We start from the raw sequence: 5,059 nt of genomic DNA, 5'->3' as shown, positions 1-5,059 counted from the left end.
GTTTTTTTTTCATCCTGTTTTACGAACCAGTGTGTGCAATCCACATCACTTTTTGAGCTGCTCGAATATTCCAGTACAATATCGTCTGATTCACATAATAATCAGAGCAGTGTGTGTGTGTGTGTGTGTGTGTGTGTGTGTGTGTGTGTGTGTGTGTGTCTGTGTCTGTGTCTGTGTGTGTCTGCCAGTGTCTGTCTGTCTGTATGTATGTATGTATGTATGTGTGCATGTGTGTGTGTCTGTGTGTGTGTGTCAGTGTGTGTGTGTCTGTGTGTGTGTGTGTGTGTGTGTGTGTGTGTGTGTGTGCGCGCGCGCGCGCGGAAGTGGTTGTATTTGAGTTTCTGTGTTGGGGTGCAATATGTCTACATGAACCTGCGTTCTTCTTGAAGGCACCTCTGAACACCATCGTCAGTTGCTTGGTCTTTTCCTTGACCGCAGGGGGAAGGTTTGTGTCCGACTGCCCAAAGGGAGCAAACGGACGGATGAACAGACGAGCAAAGAAAACAATTGATGAACAGAAGAACGAATTCTGAATTCACAAGATGATATGAATGGATGTGTTAACTCTTCCTTGATTCCACTTCTAACCGTCAATGAAAGATTAACATCAACAACAAAAAAATGGAGAAATAAAACCAAAAAGGACCAAAAAAAAAAAAGATTTAACCCTTTCACCGCCAGACAATTCAGAGTACAAAATTCCCTTGTGGTATAAACACAGAAAAAAACAGTGGTTAAGAATAGCTGGGGATTCCCTCTGGGATGTAGCAAATATGGCCTATCCTACCACCGAACATTAAGAAAAGGTTCATGGATAACAGACCAGTGAATGGTCACCTTTCAGTGACATGGGTCCTCTACTACGCCTGTGCATAAATGCGAGCTTGGCGGAAAAAGGGTTAAACCAGCTTTGGAATTAAAGACCAACTATTCTATTTGATCTTATGCATCAATGCAATCTTCTATCATATAACTCAAGACATTCACAGCATGGACCTGGAGTCGACAATTTCTTCATCAAAAGACAATTCAAAACGAGCAGGTTCTGGACAAAGAAATACGTTCAATAGTAGTAGTGTTTTTTGTTGGGGTTTTTTTTGTTTGTTTGTTTGTTTGTTTGTTTGTCTTTTTTTTTTTTTAATGTTTTTGGTTATCCCTTTTCAGTCAAAGAGGAGAGAAAGAAAGGGAGAAATCGAATTCGAAACTTTTTTTTCAATTGAAAGAAAGGAATAAGAACTTAGTAACCTGTTTTCATCCTACCCTCGTAAAAAAAAAAAATCTATAAATCAGTCCGGGGAAATGCAAGAAATCGAAAAATGAAGGGGTGGAGTCGGGGCCGTGAGGGGGAGGGAGGGGTAGGGGGGGGGGGGCGGGGGGGGGGGGAGCAAAAACACACACACCGCATGGCAATAACAACAACAATAATGAAAACTAAAAAAAAAAGAGCAAAATAGAATGCATTGAAAATACACGGCTCCCCCAACAGAAACATAGTGCGCACGCGCGTGAAGGAGAGAAGGAAAGAAAGGAAGGAAAGAAGGAAGAGATGGCACAGAGAAATAGAGAGAGAGAGGGGGGGGGAGTCAAGAAAGAGGGGGGATCAAGAGAGAGAGAGGGGGCGGGGTCAAGAGAGAGAGGGAGAGAACATTATCATTTTGAAGCAAATAGAAGAAAGAACCATTATTTTCCAATGAATTGATTTCCGTTTCCAATTTCCGACTTTTCTTGTTTGGAGACTTGAAACTGTTGGGGGGCCGGAGAGGGGTGGGGGGGGGGGTGCGAGGGGGGGTGTTATTATGGTGGTGATGTCTTTCAAACCCAGACAGCAGTCTCGTAATTATGTTGTAAACCTTTGAAGTCCACGGTGGCAACTTTTCTGAACCGTTCTTCAGTTGCCAGCCGACATTTTATGGATGGAAGTGGAAGATTCATCTTTCAACTGGATAGGCATATACTGAAATGTTAACCTTGGTGACAGTTGAATATTCTGTTGGTTTGTTGTTGTTTTTCTCATCATTTATGTTTGTGCCAGCCGAAATAGCTCAGTTGGGAGAGCGTTAGACTGAAGATCTAAAGGTCCCTGGTTCAATCCCGGGTTTCGGCACGGAAAATCCGGTGGTTGGCACTATTTTAAGCGCGTTGGGTTACGCTGCTGGTCAGGCATCTGCTTGGCAGATATGGTGTAGCGTATATGGATTTGTCCGAACGCAGTGACGCCTCCTTGAGCTACTGAAACTGAAACTTTGTTTTGCTTTTCTTGTCATCATCATGTTTATTGTTATAACAACAAGAATAACTAAGGTCCTGAGGAGCGCGATACCCCATTCTAAGAGGAAGCTCACCACACATTCAATACAGTAAAATGATTTTTTTCTTTTTTTCTTTTCTTTTTTTTTTTGATACGCAAATCAAAGAAAATGCGCTCGCGTAGATATAGATGAACATCACATAAACATTTTTCTACATGTAGAAAAAGAGAAGAAAAAAAAGAAACACAAAAACAACAACAACAACAAAAAAGCACACAAAAAACCCCACCAAACAAACAACAACAAGAAATTCATTACGCACTGCCGCCTGTAGACCGCACATCATTCACAAGTTTATCTGTAAAAATAGAAATAAAAAATTCAATAAATATTAACAACTCAGCCACATGACACTACACTGGAAGGAAAAAAATGCGTAACTTGTAAACAAATTGTGTTGAGTCATGAAAAATGGCCGTCACGCGAGTCGGAGGGCAAGGGAGAGAATTATATTCCCCCCCCCACCCACCCCCCTGTTTTGATGAATGCATGGGGATAGTGAACTATGATATGAAGGAGCGGTGATGAAGCCAGTTCTGTTAAGATCTGTTCTTGCTTATCATTTTTTTTATTTTTTTTATCAAGTGATGACTAAGGAGTGAGAGACAGAGACAGAGAGAGACAAAGTCACCAGAGTAAAGGAAAAAAATCCAGACAAACACTCGTTCAACACCTTCTTCTTCTTCTGCGTTCACTCGTATGCACACGAGTGGGCTTTTACGTGTATGACCGTTTTTACCCCGCCATGTAGGCAGCCATACTCCGTTTTCGGGGGTGTGCATGCTGGGTATGTTCTTGTTTCCATAACCCACCGAACGCTGACATGGATTACAGGATCTTTAACGTGCGTATTTGATCTTCTGCTTGCATATACACACGAAGGGGGTTCAGGCACTGGCAGGTCTGCACATATGTTGACCTGGGAGATCGTAAAAATCTCCACCCTTTACCCACCAGGCGCCGTCACCGTGATTCGAACCCGGGACCCTCAGATTGACAGTCCAACGCTTTAACCACTCGGCTATTGCGCCCGTCTCGTTCAACACCAAAATCAAACACACAAATATAATATTCATGAACATAGACGCAAGCAGATAAAGATCTGTGCGTGATTGGAAATGCATTCACGTGGGGGGGGGGGGGGGGGGGCGGTGGGGTGAGAGAAAGAAAGGAAATGCATAACTATGAATAAAGAAACAAAACATACATTTTTAATGACAGTACCAAAAAGATTTGCAACAACAACAAAAAAAAGCACACAAGATCAATTCAAAACCCCCGACACACTCCGGACGAGAAGATGTCCATTGATAAGATCACAGACAGACACAGTGAGAATGCAATAGAATATTTAATATTGTGCTTCCCGCGAGAGAGAGAGAGAGATTTTCAAAAAAAAATGACTTACGTATTTGTGCGGTGTAGCAGCCTATTCGTTCCTCCGTTGGTTTTTTAACCCCGGGGTCAAAACTGACCTGTCCATGTAGGCAAGACTGCAATGACTCCCGGGGATGAATTCAAACCAGCCAGAACCCGATCCCCCACCACCCTTGTTCGATTTACCTCCTCCACCTAATGAATATTAGGGGGGCGGGGTCATTCAAAGGGAGCACTACACTACACTACACTACACAATTTATACCCAGCCACATTATACACTGCACTACGCTAGTCAGCCCAACTACACTACGCAACACTAGTCAACCCAACTACACTACACTAGCCACACCACACTACACGACACAATACAACACAACACCACGCCACACTACACTGCACCAATAAACCAAACCCACCCCAACCCCCAACCTAAGCTAATCCACTGGAACTGAAACCCTCCCCCCCTAATTATAAGTAATTCACGAGAGGATGGATTTAAATAGTCCATTGTGTCGGCTTTCAGGTCCAAATGGGCGAGAATAATACGCCGGGATGAGATCATGCATGATTTTCAGAACAGCGGTTTCAGTGCTGTCAATGTCACACACACACACACACACACACACACACACACAGAGAGAGAGAGAGAGAGAGAGAGAGGTGCATCCATGCACGCACGCACCAAAACAGAGAGAGAGAGAGAGAGTTACACACGCATTCATCCTCACACAAACGCACAAGCCACACATATGCACGCACGCTCTCTCTCAAAAAACAACAACAAAAACTTGGATTTCTTTCATAAGAAATGCATTGTCAGAAAAATTATGTGGATGTGGGTGTTGGTCGTGAGCAAACTTTTATTTCAGAATTTAAAGCTAGACTGCTTGACATGTTTAAAACAAAACTGACCTTCAGACATGGAAAGTAAAGATAGGTACAGCTGGTTCCATTCATTAAAAAAAAAAAAAGTATATTCCATGCCGAAAACATTCCTTACTGTTATAACGAACAAAATGACAGTGTACAACATTTGCACAATGTTAAGAACTGTTGGCTTTAATGCCAGCAACAAAAATGGTTTATGCCAGGTACGTCTGCAGATTCTCCATGCCCTTTGTGTAATAATGATGAAATTCGTTTTATATTTGATTGTAATCTTACGACGATCTAATAAAGGTACTGAAAAAAAGCACGTCAGCATGTTAACATAAGAACACGAGGTTATAAGCTTGATGGCAAAAATCATATCAGAAGCTTTGAAGACTAGGCAGAAAACACTACTGGCAGTTACAAACTGCGTCCTTTGATTGACTTCCTCAGTAACCGCCTCATGGAATCTACTTCATTATGGATGAATGACAGTTTCA

The 5,059-nt window shown here is 42.4% G+C and overlaps 1 non-coding gene across 1 annotated transcript; it reads left to right on the top strand.

The window, feature by feature from the left end:
- The first annotated feature begins 2,031 nt into the window (after positions 1 to 2,031).
- Trnaf-gaa (transfer RNA phenylalanine (anticodon GAA)) lies at positions 2,032 to 2,104 on the top strand. Its single transcript has one exon. It is a non-coding gene; the product is annotated as a tRNA-Phe (tRNA).
- The last annotated feature ends 2,955 nt before the right edge of the window (positions 2,105 to 5,059 follow it).

This window comes from Babylonia areolata, chromosome 7, assembly GCF_041734735.1.
Source record: "Babylonia areolata isolate BAREFJ2019XMU chromosome 7, ASM4173473v1, whole genome shotgun sequence".
In the NCBI taxonomy this organism is placed as follows: Eukaryota; Metazoa; Mollusca; class Gastropoda; order Neogastropoda; family Buccinidae; genus Babylonia; species Babylonia areolata.
This window is presented reverse-complemented; position numbering and strand designations above follow the sequence as displayed.